The 15807-nt window shown below is 37.4% G+C and overlaps 1 protein-coding gene across 1 annotated transcript in view; it reads right to left on the reverse strand.

The window, feature by feature from the left end:
- Positions 1-15807, reverse strand: part of ITGBL1 (integrin subunit beta like 1) — a 206444-nt gene that overhangs the window by 123817 nt on the left and 66820 nt on the right. The gene's annotated exons all lie outside the window — the stretch shown is intronic.

Here is a 15807-nt window from a genome sequence, read left to right on the forward strand (position 1 = left end):
TAATGGTGGGGAGACCAAAGGTTACAGATTTTTTTTACAGGGGGAGGGGCAAATCTTAGAAATAGGAAGGAAATTAAAAAATATACAGAGGAGAGAGAGAGAGACTCCTCCATCCCAGACTGACCCAAGGAAGCATTAGTAGAAGTAATATTCTCAGGTGCTCACACACTAAAGTTAGCTCATGGAGGCCCAGGTTCAGAAACCCCTCCCATAAAAGGTTCTGTGGTAAACATGGGAAAGAGAACGATTATATTCTTCTTTTAGTGGATTATGATATAAATCAGCATACTGAAGCTTCTTCATGTCCTGCTGTGAAAAAACTATTTAGCTTTTGCTCAGAATATACAGTATTTCTTACTTAGGAATCTCTTTCAGAACCTATGTGGATTTCCTAAACCACACTTAGACCAACACTGTATTAGATAATGTACTTTCAGCTTCTCATTTAGCATCTCCTCAGAGGTGAAGATGACAGCCAGTGTCGGGCAGGGTCATCTGCCTTTATATTGTTTCTAAACTTTATACCCTGTGAAGGCCTCCTTGATTCACTTTTGCCCATTTAGGAAAGTGAACAGAAATCAGTTTTTTAATGTCAAGAATTATTAAGTAATACTCTGTATAACCTAATTTATAGGTAAATATATAATTTTTTTAAGATAGAAAATAATCTTCAGACTATTTTTACTCTTTCTCTACAGTCATTAATTTCTTGAGCAGAGCTCAGGGAATTAGGTTCCTACATTACTGTACTTACATTATGTAGCTCATCTCCATTGTAGTGTCACAAATATGGCTTCAAAAAATCATTCCATTTTTCAAAATAATTTGCCTGTTGGGAATAGACGGCTCAAGAGAACTAAAGCAGAATGCCTGAATCATGAGGCCCAGAAGAGAGCTCTGATTGCCCAAGGCTGAAAGGTGGTCTTTGCTGGCTACATGAAATCCTAACCAGCAAAGCATTCCCATTCCTGCCTGTCACCATTCACCTCTCCAGTTCTGATTCTTCTCAGATAATTCAATTTCCACACTTAAAAAATGTAGGCTTAAAATGAACAATCCAACATGCTTCGCAATAAACATGTTGCCCTTCAAGTAAATGGCTATTCTTTTTTTTTTTTAATTTTTTATTTATTTTCAGCGTAACAGTATTCATTGTTTTTGCACCACACCCAGTGCTCCATGCAATCCGTGCCCTCCTTAATACCCACCACCTGGTTCCCCCAACCTCCCCCCCCCTTCAAAACCCTCAGGTGGTTTTTCAGAGTCCATAGTCTCTCATGGTTCGCCTCCCCTTCCAATTTCCCTCAACTCCCTTCTCCTCTCCATCTCCCCTTGTCCTCCATGTTATTTGTTATGCTCCACAAATAAGGGAAACCATATGATACTTGACTCTCTCTGCTTGACTTATTTCACTCAGCATCACCTCTGAGTGAAGTAAACGGCGATTCTTGTTGCTTGCTGGATTGTCCGTGGTGTAGCCCAGTCACTAGAAAGGGAAGACAGGCCACGGCGGAGGGTAAAATCTAGTAGTTAGTCTCCTGTTCAAGGAAGAATGTGGAGGCCTGGCGGCCTTTCCCAGGGCTTCACAGAGGGGAGCTCAGCCTTGCCTTGATCTCCAACGATAAAGGCGAGGCATCCCAGCAAAGACATAATAAACTCCGTTTTGTGATTCTTTAAGGCCCTCAGCGGCTCCCCCATTAGTTCTGGATCCCTTTTACCTCAGGAAGGCAAAAGCACTAATTTACTCCAGAGGCAGTGGTGAAGAATTTATTAGTGCACAGTGGAGATGCTGCTGCTTTTTTATTTTTAAATTAAAACAAACTGTGAACAAATGGAAATACTTGACCAGTATTGAAGAACTTGTTTTTAAAAAAAGTCAATTAGCCATTTGTATAAACTAGCAAAAAATAACAGTACTTTTCTTTTCCAAATAAGAAAAAAACTAATAAAGACAAGGGGAGAGCACTGAACTCCCCTCCAAGTCTACTGATATTCTGGATAAAAATAAACTGCCAAAACTAATGTGCCCATCAGATTAGCTTTACATCTTTGGTTTCAAGTCTTCAAAGGCAAAAAAATAAGATAGACAGTAGATGCACAGGTTGGCAGATACTAGGTATAAGATGGATGGATAAAGAAGATGTGGTGTATGCATACAATGAAATGCTAGTCACCAGAAAGAAGGAAATACTGCTGTCTGGGACAACAAGGATGGCTCTTGAGGGCATTATGCTAAAGTCGAAAGAGAAAGACAAGCACTGTATGATCTTACTTATATGTAGGAATATTAAAAACAAAAACAAAAACAAAAATTAAACAAACAAAAAAACTCCAAGCACATAAAGAAAGAGATCTGGTTTGTGGTTTCCCGAGGCAGGGGGTCAGGGAGGGGAGTCAGAAGAAGGTGGTCAAAAGGTACAAACTTTCAGTTAGAAGAAGCACTTGGCATGTAATGCACAACATGAGGACTACGGTTGACACTGCTGTATGGTATATGTGAAAATTGTTAAGAGAATGAATCCTAAGAGTTCTCATCACAAGGAAAAAACAAACAAACAAACAATGTTTTTGTACCTATATGAGATGATGGATGTTATCTAAATTTACTGTGGTCATCATTTCCCAATGGATGTAAGTCAAGCCATCACGCGCCAAACTTACACAGTGTTGCATGTCAATTATATCACAACAAAACTGGAAAAATCCCGATTATTAATTATTATTTCATGAATACTGACAATAATTTTTCATTTGTGTTTTAACATTTGGATGTTTAAAAATGATCCTTTCTGGGAGCCAAGTTAGCTAGGGGAAAAGCATTCTAGAGCCTCATGGTAACCTTGAAACACATATTTTAATTTGAGCACTCGGTTGGCCCTGACTGCATTGTGTCCTATTTTCCAGTGTGCTCAAACAAGCTCAGTTAATAAGAGACACACTCAAGTTTTCCCCACTTGTGAGTCATTATATATCCCCCCACCCTCTCTATGTATAAAGAAACAAAAGAACTAGCTATGCCACACCTAGAATTCTAAGAAAAGATTGTGAAAGGATCCCTTATCTCAATTAGCAGTAGAAACTTGACAATTTTTAAGAAAGGGCACCAGTCCCTGGCTTGCTTCTCAGGCTAACAAAAAATGAGTTCTCAGATATTTCTTCTTCCCATTCCTGAGAACATTATGATGTGAATAATGGAAGAATTCTATGTAGAAGAGAGCTTTGCCCTAGAAAATAAAAGGTCTGGGCTCTAATAATTGCCTGGACACTAGTCAGCCACGTGACCTTGATCAGAAAATTCGAAGAAAGGGACACAAGTAATTACTGCCTTCCAGATACCACGGTAAGTGCTTTATACAGGATAGTCAGCTTTATTTCTAGAAGGAGCCAGTGAGACAGATTTTTGTTTCCCAGTTTTACAAATAAGAGGACTAAAGTGTAATTAGCTCGCTCAAGGTCACATAGTTTATAAGCTGAGAAGCTGTGTTTTCTCCATGATAGCCATTCTGTTTAGTTGCAATGCCACAGAGTTGAAAGGACCCTTTCTATTCTAGGAAAGATGGTGTCAGTAAAAGCCATGAATTGGTGGCGTAGACAGCACTGGTCTACTTTTTGCTGTTTCTTTTTGGAATTCACATACCCCAAATTGGATTAATGATAATCCTTGGTGAAAACACTCAACAGTAAAATTATCAGACTTTACTATTTAAAATTAATGTTAACATTGGTAGATAAAAGAACTCAGGCCTCTAGTCACCTAATTTATCACCTAATTTATCTAGACCTCCATGCTTAGCAGCAGAACTAAGAAATTGGACTGTGTGACCCCCACATTCCTTTCATCCTAAAAAACCCATACTTTGGCCTGAATTATTTTCTTTTCCTCATAACAAAGCAAAGTACTTTCTTCAAGTGGGTCACTCAGCATATGAAAACAAATCTTGTTTGCTACTGAAAACAACCATGACACAGAATTCCATTTGTTATTCAAAGCACCCATTAAAATATTGTAGATTTTCCTGATATGTGTATTTTTAATGTGAATTTTGGGTAAGTACGAGAAAATCAAGAGATTTACAATGAGAAATCTGGTAACGTGAGACTGAGGGATGAAATATAAATTATAGCAAAGCATGACACGGTATTTTGGTTGAGTCTTACGTCTTAAGTTTCCTAAATTCAAAGAAAAAGCTATATAAATTATTTCGAATTCACACACACACACACACACACACACACAAGTTCGGGGATTCAGGAATCCTCGTTGTTAGTACAGATTCTATCACAGGTGGCCTTGTGACCTTCAGCCAATTAATCTTTAAATTTTTCTGGCCTGGTTCTCTTTGTTTTTGGTCTGGTAAGTTGAAGGTCTGTGAACTCAGTACTCCTCAAGGGAGGCAGGGTATGTCTCTCTACAAGACATTAGTGGACCTGTCTTCCCTGTCTGTTCCGTCAACCCTTCCCAGGGAGCTGGTGTCCTTCCCTGCCTGCAGCTCCATGATGGTAGGAACCTGGGTTGTATTTCTCAGGTGTCTGGAGAGGGAAAAACAGAGGGAAAAGGCCTCGGGACAAGATGAGGGACGTTCTCTGTTCCCTTTCCCTCCTTCTAGCACCCACCTGGAACATTCTATTTATCCAAAATCTTTACAGAGATTCTTCACTCTCTTCTGCAATAAAAAAATAAGTAATAATAATAATTATCATTATAATAGAGGCCTCACTTCCCTTAGTTCCTGCCTTGGCCTTTTGTCCCCTGTTGGGGTCTTTTTTTTTTTTTTTAAGATTTTATTTATTTATTTGACAGACAGAGATCACAAGTAGGCAGAGAGGCAGGCAGAGAGAGAGAGAGAGGAAGCAGTCTCTCTGCTGAGCAGAGAGCCTGATGCGGGGCCCGATCCCAGGACCCTGGGATCATGACCCGAGCCAAAGGCAGAGGCTTTAACCCACTGAGCCACCCAGGTGCCCCTCTTTTTCTTTTTTAAAGATTTTTTTAAAAATATGGAATGCTTCATGAATGTGCGTGTCATCCTTGCGCAGGATGTGTGTCCATAAGTACATATATGAGACTTAGCAAGACTCTGAATTTTCTCTCTTAATATGAAGCATTGGATGATGAGACTGTATTCAGCATCCCTCGCAATATTGAGATTTTTTTCCCCAAATGTTTTGTATATGTATCTTTAATGAAAATTAATAATATTCTTCATCTGTTAATGTTAGGTTTCTTCATCTCAAGTTCTATTGATTGTCTATAGAGCAAACTCTACATATGCCCTTATTCTCACAGCCATTAAGGAACTGTGCATCTCCCCCATGAGAAAGGGTAACACAGGGGCCTAGAGCACACGCATATGGGTAAATTCAATTTTTTGAGATGTGTTCAAGAGTTCTGAGACAATTGTTTTAAGCAATGGGTTTGCAAAAATAGAAGAAAGATTTTATTTCTTAAGCTAGATCATGGAAACATCCTATCAATTTTATCTTCTACACTTTATGTAGTATTTCACTCAAAAATCTAAAAAAAGAAAAAAATTATCTGTTAGAAGCAATACTCCTATAAGTGATAATGTTAAAGAACATTGTTTTGGCCTTGAGGGGCATTCAGGAGATGTGAGAATCCTGACTCATATTCATAAGACACAGCACCAAGGAGACAGAGTCACCTTTACAGCCTGAGGGTCTAGAAGAGCCAGGTAGACCATGCTTGGTTATCTGAATGGGAGGACACTATCATCGGGGGGCTATATGCTGAGCCAGGGTGGGAGGTGCAGAGTAGAGCTATGAAAGGGTCTCCAGGAAAGGCCCTATCTCTGCCCCCTGCCCTCTCCACTGGGAGTGAAGTATGGGACACAGAGAGACAGAGTAGAGCTCCCACTGCACATCCCTGGAGAAGCCTTGTACATTTTTCTCTAGACCAGCCTGGAACAGCGTCAGCACAACAGAAATGTCTGTGAAAGCTGCAAGTACCTAACACAGGCCACCAATTGTCCTGCTGACCCAGCATGGGGCAGGACGGCAATCACAATTTGGGGGAGAAGGAAGGTTACTACCTAATGAGTGCTTGTGATAAAAATGAGTAGATGGAATTACAAAAACTGCCAACCAGAGATCAAACGGAAAGCACAGACGTAGTAAATGGCAGACGAGACAGAAGCCAGCAACTACAGAACAGGACATGAGCGGGGATAAGGAGGCAGAGGTGGTGCCCTGTGGGCCGTGAGCAGTTGACCCCCAAAGACCCTCTATCTCCACTCCAGGGAAACCCCAAATGAATGAGCATGCCCAGAATCAAATTAAATAAGGTTTTTATCTTTGGTAGCATGGGAGCTAGTACAGGTTGAATAGTATCTCTCCCCACCCCCACCAAATCCACACATGGAAATCCTAACCCTAGTGTACCTCAGAATGTGGTCTTATTTGGATACGAAGTCATTGCTGATGTAACTAGTTAAGATGTCCTGGTACTGGAGCAGGCTGGGTCCTTAACTTAATGGGACTAGTGTTCTTATAAAAATGGGCAATCTGGCCACAGAGAACATCACATGAAGATGAAGACAGAGATCGAGACTGGGATGAAGCTTCTAGAAGCCAAGGATCATCAAAGATGGCCAACAAAGCTCTGGAAAGCCCAGGAGAGAGGGATAAACCAGATTCCCCTTCATAAGATAACTTTGCTGATACCTTGATCTGAGACTTCTAGCCCCCCCAGAGCAGGGGGACAAAAAAATGCGTGTAGCTTAAACCATCCAGTTTGTGGTACTTGGTTATGACAGTCCTAACAGAGTAATACAGAAGTTCAAGGTATGGTTAAAAGAATGATGGAAAAATAAAGGCTTATCATTTTACATGTCTGAGTTTATTGTTTGAAAAGGTAATTGCCACCCACTGACCTATTCAGCACATTTTAATCCATATGCTTCGGAGATGACTCCATCAATAATGGCTGACGTTTACCTGAGTGTTGTACCTACTGTACCCAGGACCAACCTAAAGGTTACAGAAGGCAAAAATCTCTGAACAGAAGTATATAATTCTCTTTGCCTATGTCTAAAGTCAATAGGAAAAAAATCAGCAGAAATTCCCCATCTAGTGAAACACACTGCTTAGGCAATTACTGAGAAACAGGCCAAATGACTCTTCATGGCTTATCTCTCTAATCATTCTCCTTAAAATTCCTCCATGCCCCAAACCTGTTTTCTAGACAATAAAACCACTTCCTTCACCTGAAAAGAATACCACACGTCTCTAGTCAGCTCTACTGCATTACTAAATTCCTATGGACTGTGCAAATCCTCCCCTAAACAAAGCTTCCAAACTATGACCAAGAAGTAGACTTTAGAAAAAGTCTGAACTTTTATAAAGAGTTTTTGTAAAGTCTGCTTTTTATAAAACCTGTTTTTTTTTAATAAAGAACTCTTTTATTGCTCCTTAAGTCTGTGCAAGGGCTCAGTGAAAGATTATCTATGATCACCTCATAATCTCCAAATGTTATGATCAAGTAATTCTTTGGAATGTTATTTTCTCCTCACCCAACTAAAAGGGAGCAGATGGCAAAAATTTATTTTTTTTATTTCCTTCTCAGTTCAAAAATTAACATTTATATGTTCAGTTAACTTTACTGTAAGTCCATTAATTGCAATGATTTCCTTTTCTATTAACTCCGTAACTCCCCAGGGTACCTCTGTTCTAAGCTGTTATAAAGTAGGTAGTTAATAAAAGTTGTTGACAATTTGGTTGACTTGATTGGGGGGAAAAAAAAAAGGCAAAATCATTCTCTTGCAAGCAGGCAAAAGGACATTAAATCATGCACTGTCTACAATATAAAGATCAGTCACCAGGAAAATATATATCAGTAGTTGGCATGGAGACCAAATTGAACTCATTACCATTTATTTTTAAAACTCTTCAGTAACTCATGAAGTATTTTATAAAATTTGAAAAGCAATTCATGGACAAGGTAAGAAGAAATACTTTAAAATGAGCTGTCACTTCAGAGTTCCTAAAAAGAAAACCTTTAAAAACCTAGATCAGTAGACAAAAAAATTAAATGGGATATAAAGCCATAGGGTAAGCATCTTTTTTTTTTTTGTAAGGATATAATACTCTGTAACTCTGTTGGGATATCCCTACCTTATTTCTTAAGGAGTAAAAACTGGACACAGCTCATTTGACAAAGAGAGCTCTTCTAGAAACCATGGATATTGGTAGAGGAGGGGCAAATTGTACTGAGGTGTGCACTGAGGTGATCAAAAGGGAAGGAAAGATTGCTGTAACAGCCAGTTCACTCAGATGTTTCGAAACCATTTAAAGCCAAGCCATCCAGAGAAGCAGAAAAGAGCATGAAAACAGTGGGGGCCATTGTTCCAAAGAAAAGGAATATCTTCACATGAAGATATGATTAAATTCAAAGCTGACCCACCCCAGTCCAAAATGCCCTCCCTGTTCTTAACTCATGAGCCATGTCATTTTTTGAAAGTCTACAGTCATTATAACTCATGATAGATAAGCTTCACCTATTGTTAAAATTTACAAAGTATTCCATTTTTTGAAAAGATTTTATTTATTTATTTGACACAGGGAGAGAGAGAGCACAAGCAGGAGAAGTAGCAGAGCGCACCAGGGGCTTAATCCCAGAACCTCATGACCTGAGCCAAAGACAGAAGCTTAACAGAATGAGCCACTCAGGCGCCCGCAAAGTATCTCATTTTTGATCATTCTAGATGATGTATATTGTCTTCCTTTTGGCATGGGCATACAGATATTTACTCTGGAAAATAGCTTTACCAAGGTATTCTGTAGTGCATAATAACAAATATACAGTAAACTCTTAAGTGAAAAATCACTTTAATTCATATTATCCTATTTTATTATCAAAATAGCACAAAAAAAAGAAAACAAGTATTACCATCCTCACTTACAGAAGAGGAAATTCTTGGTTAATGTCTGTAAACGATTCCTCCAAATTTTTAACAAGCTCTCAAGGCCCCCACTTAGCTTGGTTACCCTCAAACTCAGGAGCAAGAGTGAAACCCCCAGACTTCCTGTCCTCCTCCTACCCCACGTTCATCAACGTCACGTCCTCTCCAGCCCCAGAGGCCACATCAAGATCCAATCCTTTTCAAGGAGTCTTGATTTCTTTGCCTTCTGGTTCTCTGGAGCCCTACTTCTTTCCCTACTTTATTTCAAGCTCAGCTTCTGTAATTAGCACCTTCCCTTTATAACGTAAAATTGAACATGAGTCTCCTTTACACAATGTAATCAATAGGGCTTCTATGAAACACATGTCCCTAATTTTAATCTCTATTCCAGTCCATTCTCCCTTTCTTATTCCAATCTCCAAAAGAGTAGTCTTCTCTCCCAGTCTCACTTTCTTGCACATTCAGATTTCAGTCCCACCATTCTATGGATGTTTTTCTGAGATGACTACTAACCTTTTTATTCCTTAATTCAATCAGCATTTAAGTCTTTATCTTATCTGTTGCGTCTCTATCCTTTGATCTCTTCTTTTTCCCCACCCCATGCCTTGTCCTTCTCTGCCTTCTCTTCCACCTCCGTATGCCCATTGATACAACATTAGTAATATCCATATTCCCCAATGCATCTGACAAAAGATAAGGCAAATAAGAGGAATAAAAAACACTGGTGCATTTATTCGGAAGAGAGTTAATTAAACCTGATAGTCTTTACAGAACTGAATCAAACTAAGCTTCAAGCAGGCTTGAACTATGTTTTACTATTTTATTTTCTTTTTTTCCCTGTCATTCAGGGAGCAGTTGGAAAACAGGAGGAAGGCTCATGAGGAATATTAGAGAAAAGTGAAAAGGAATTATACACAATATTTCTTTTGCATATCTAAATATCCAAGATTCAAGATAAATAGTGTAAAGTTCAATCTGCTACAAAATAAATAATGTAAAGTTGAATCTGCTACATACACATACTTACCAGTTTTCTTAAAATGAGCAATATAACATTTATGTTGTTCTGAGTCTTAATTATTTTTACACCTAAGATCTTGGAGAACTTCTGTCAAGAACTTTGAAGTAGGGCTGAGATTTTATTTTATCCTATTTGAAACTAACCAGTTAGCCTGCTACAGTTTCACATATTCTCGACTCATGTCATGGAGACATGACACTTGTGGGTTGGAGTCAAAGAACTCTCTTACTCACATTAATAGCAGTACCTGAAATATCAGTTTGAGTCACTTATCAAATCCCAGTTCCCACAGGACAACACAATGAGGGCCAATAAGGGCCAGATGATGCTGGCACATACAATGGGGTGTGTTAGAAGAGAGGAAGACCAGAGAGATGCATCCTGACTCTTTCATAATGGGTAGTAAGCATACTTGAACTTGCCCCTCAAGGAGACATTATTTTATTATACTAATCTATAAATAGTTCTCTTTGCTCCAGAAGGAGACACGGCTATCTTCCAAGACTGCTCTCTGTACAAATACCCATGAAAAGATAATTTGGAATAAAAGCAATCAGTACCTCTGTAAATAAAAAACACAGAAATAGAAGAGATGCACGGGGGCGCCTGGGTGGCTCAGTGGGTTAAAGCCTCTGCCTTCGGCTCAGGTCGTGATCTCAGGGTCCTGGGATCGAGCCCCACATCGGGCTCTCTGCTCCGCGGGGAGCCTGCTTCCTCCTCTCTCTCTGCCTGCCTCTCTGCCTACTTGTGATCTCTGTCTGTCAAATAAATAAATAAAATCTTTAAAAAAAAAAAAAAAAGAAGAGATGCACGGATAATTATCTCCCAGAAACTATTGATATTAGTATCAGTAGGTTAGTATTAGTATCTTAGCCCATATATACCTACCTTATTCTTTCTAACAGGTGCATAACATTCCTTTGTATATAGCCACAATAATTTAGCTATCCTTCATTGGTGAGCATTCAGCTGTTTTTGATCACTTACCACTATAAACAATGTTGTCATAAGTATTCTTCCTTACATATGTATCTTTGTGCAAAAGTATGAATAGATCTGTAGGATAAATTATTAAGTGGAGTTTACAGATGAAAGACTATTGCATATCATTGAAATGTTAATGTATATAGACATATTTGTTTCAAAACATTATTAAATACATTCTCATTAACAATGTGTGAGGATAGGGGCTCCTGGGTGGCTCAGATGCTTAAGCATCTGCCTTCGGCTCAGGTCATGGTCCCGGAATCCTGGGATCGAGTCCTGCATCAGGCTCCCTGCTTGGCGGGGAGCCTGCTTCTCCCTCTCCTGCTTTCCCTGCTTGTGTTCCCTCTCTCGCTGTGCCTCTGTCAAATAAATAAATAGGGTCTTTGAAAAAAAAATGTATGAGGATACACTTGCCAACATATAACACAGAATATTATCAAATAACCTGTGTCAATCAGAGCATTAAAAATTATAGTGGATATTTTTGATGACATCTGTCAACTGCAGATGAGTTCAATTTCTTTTGATTGGTTTACAAATAATTTTTTATAAACAAAATCATTTTATTTTGGAGAGAGGAACTAAACACATTAAGTTTAAAGGTTAATTTAGGATAAATTCACAGATACACATTAATGCATAATATAAAACAGAATGTCAATTTCAACTAATTACTATATTTCTCTTACTACTTACCAGAATAAATTTTTTTCAGGTGGTTATTTTGTCTTGTTTTGTTTTAAACATATACAATCTGAATCAAATTAATGATGGTAAGGAAAAATAATTGTTTTTTCTTACATTTAGTTATTTTTTTCATCAAGGCTTTAAAATTTATATCATGGAGATTATTTTGTTTTACACTATAAGATCCTTTTGTATATATCTAAAGAAATGTTAAAGGGAGAACTTACCTGCTTCAGTTATATTTAATATGGAATGAACAATAAAAGAACACATATTAAGCTTTTACTTTAAAAAAGAAGTTGTAAAATAAAAATTCTTAGGAAAGAACAATGAAGGACCCACTTAAGATGAAAACAGAAATTAATAAATTAAAAAGCAGTCACACAAAAAGTGAGCTCATTAAAGCTAGCAAAAAGGCAAACCCATTAGTTATCATGATAATTATAAAAATATGGAAGGTAGATATTCACAAAATACATAAGGAAAAAGGAAAAATTAGCAACAAATTCTGAGAAAAGGTAGATCACCAGATAAGTACATAAAAGATACATAAATAGTTATGTTATACATATGGAAAATTCTGACAGTATTAGCCTTGGTAGTCTAAAGTTTTGGGTTATTTTCATTTTTTTGCAAAGTTTTCAAGAGAGATTTTTAAAATTTATAATCAGTAAGGTCTTGTTTTGTGTTTTATTTGATCTAGATTAATTTTTATGTTGAAATTATAGAGAACAACTAACTCTATAATATTATTTCAGAATTCATTTTCTTCCAAATTTTTATACAATTATTCTCACATCACTTGCTGGCATCTTCAGTAAAATACTGAGTAGAACTATGTTATGAACACCCTCATCTCATTCCTGATAGTGAGCAATTTTCTGCCTTTTTAAATCAGATTAATAGACCATATGTTTCCAGACACTGATAGACTCAAGTGAATTTGCAATCTTTCTGGAAAAATCATTGTTCATTACATTTTTTAAACCATGCTACTTCTGTAGTGTATATACGCATTTTCATTCATAACATATTTCTCTTTATTTTTGTTGCTTTACTGTTTTGGTTATGCTTGTTGTTTTCCATTTTGTTTCTTTTGTTATTAGTTTGCTTGTTTGTTTTTTTGTTTTTCTTTAAGTGTGCAGTAAGACTGTCTAGTTTTTCAAAAACTTAATTTTGATTTTCTTTATTCTGTCTAGTATTTTTATTTTCTAATTGATTAACATTTATTTCTTTGAGTTTATTGTTCTTTCTCTTACTTTGATTTTAGGTCCTTAAAATGTTTAGATTTTTTTCCGCTTTTGCTATGTGAACTGTTCTGTTATGCAGTATCATAAACACAAAAGGGTATAAGACCCACATACAGGTTAACATCTACCAATGAAATAAAAGCCTTTGTACCCACCATCCAGATAGTGAAAAATCAGTTCACAGTGAGTACCGAACCCCTTATATTCTGCACAGCTGCACTAACTACCTTGAATTTTGTTTGATTTCCTTGCTTTTCTTTATTTTTAAAAATATTTTATTTATTTGAGGGAGAGAGAGAGCACAGAGGGAGGGGGAGAAGCAGACTCCCCGCTGAACAGAGAACCTGAGATCATGACCTGAGCAAAGGCAGATGCCCAACCAACTGAGCCACTCAGGCGCCCCTCCTTGCTTACCTTTATAATTTTATTTCATTTGTGTGCATGCATAAACAATGGCTTAATTCAAATATTTTCTAATTTTTATAAAAGAATCATAAGAATCATACTATAGCAACTGTCATTCAATGTTACAGGTTATTTCATAACATACCTTTTTACTCAACATAATGTTTTTAAGAGGCATCCACTTTGTCACATGTAGCTGTATTTAACTCAATTTGATTTAATATCTCACTGCATGATTACTTTTTAAAATTAATCTTTCCTATGCTGCTGGACTTAGGGTTTGTTTCCAGTGGTTGTCAATACTAATCATGTGACTATAAGCAGATGAAATACTTGAAATTTTTAACAGCTAGGAATAACCCATCAGGACACAGGCAAACCCAGAAGCTCCCTGCCAGCTTCTGCTTTAACTCTTCAGTTACTGGATAACAGACACATCCCAGATCTCAGAGAGATCCCGGGGTAAGGCTTGCAATGGACAAACAGGCAGAGGATCTTAGGAAACTTGGGGCCACATCTTTTCACCAACGGCTGGAGAATATTAACAATGGTTATAATCTAAATGGCACAGACCAGCTGAATATCACCAAGGCTGTAAACATTCAAGAAGAAACTGCAGAATTCCTCTGCTTTGATTTATTATTCCCTATACTATTACATAACTAGAACTTGGGCTCCATGAGAACCAAGAAAGTTTTAACTTGTTCACTACCGTATCTATATGCCTAGAAAAGGTGCTTATTAAAGATTCTTATCTATTCCTTGACAGAAATTTTTTCTCTGGTAGTATCTCCAAGAAATGCTATGAATATACATTCTCCTATATCTTGCATGTTTGAAAATATCTGTCTTGTATACTTATCTGAACAATGTTTGTTACATGTACGCCCCTGAACAGGTTGATTTTTGTTTACTTGTTTGTATTTAGCCCGGTTCTCCCTCAGGATTCTTTAATCTTTCAACCCAATAACTTTACAACATTATATTTTACTGTGGGTTGATCCGTATTTTTTTCTAGGACATGTTGTTCCCTTACTACAGATTAAAGTGCACATCCATAGTTTCAACAAAGTACTCCTGAGTTATATCGTTGAAAAGCATCCTATTCCGTGTTTTTTTTTCTCTTCCATCGGTACACCAATTACAGCTATGCTGGGTCTCCTGTTACCCTTCTTCATATACTATTTTCTCTCTAATTATTAGTATAACACTTGGTAATTTTTCATTGTTTTCTTAATTTTCTTTGTACCTGATTGGCCTGAGAAATGTCTATACTTTTTTCTCCACATTTCTTCCTGTGAGTTTTTCTTCCTCCTATATCCCCCACATACACACACCCTCAGTGCATTTATTTTGTCAAAGGCAGCAGGGCAGGAAGCTTGAAGTCACGAACTCCGCACTGCTGGTGTACAAGTCCCCACTCAATAACTATTGTGTGAACTTGAGCAACTTATTTAATCTTTATGTGTATCTCAGAATATTCAGCTGTAAAATGTGAACAAAAACAATATTTGCCTTAGAGGGCTTTTATATGGAGTAAATCCGATGACAACTGTGAAGTGCTGAAGACAGTGCCTGTCGCATCATAAAACACTATATAAACATTTGTCAAATCCTTAAAAAAAATTCTCTATTTTATTGTAATTTTATCCTTGAGTACCTGCATCTCTCCTTTGACTTCTTGTTGCGTAAAAGTGATATATCCATTAGCTGCATATAAAGAAATCTTTCTTTTTAATTTCATAACGTGAACAATTGTTCACATTTATTATAAGCTCCATAGTATGATCGTCTTTTAGGCGTTGATTTATTATCAACTGTGTTTGTTATGTTCACGTTCTATATTTATTTCTTGTATTTTTTTCAGAGTTCATATGCTAAATTCTTAATTACTCCATCACTGAAGGAAAGAGATTTTTCCTAGAATAATTATTTGTGAAAGGATAATGTGGAAAGGCACCAGATAAGTAAACTTTTCTATGAATATTGTTTGGTACATACGTGTAAATATTTTATTATTAATTTCTAAAGGTAAATTTGATGAACTAAATGTTACATGAATGTCTAAGTTGAATAGGTATGACTATAAAGTTTTCTGCCAACTTTTGTTTCTGCCAACAATTGTAAGTCAGTACTTCTTTTTTTTTTTTTTTAAAGATTTTATTTATTTATTTGACAGACAGAGATCACAAGTAGGCAGAGAGGCAGGCAGAGAGAGAGGAAAGGAAGCAGGCTCCCCGCTGAGCAGTGAGCCCGATGCGGGGCTCAACCCAGGACCCTGGGATCATGACCTGAGCCAAAGGCAGAGGCTTTAACCCACTGAGCCACCGAGGCACCCCAGTAAGTCAGTACTTCTTGCCTTGCATTGTGTATGCTTTCCTTCTGCTTGAAAAGCTCCCCAGCTTGCAACTGGGAAAGGAACAGTTTCCAGGCTCCCACAATACCATGTGTATATCTTTTACTTCACTAACCCATAATTATCTCCTTACATGGCTCTCTCCCCACTAAACAATTATCTTCTTTAGGACTAGGACTCTGTCTA

Source organism: Martes martes (genome assembly GCF_963455335.1).
Source record: "Martes martes genome assembly, chromosome: 3".
Lineage (NCBI taxonomy): Eukaryota > Metazoa > Chordata > Mammalia > Carnivora > Mustelidae > Martes > Martes martes.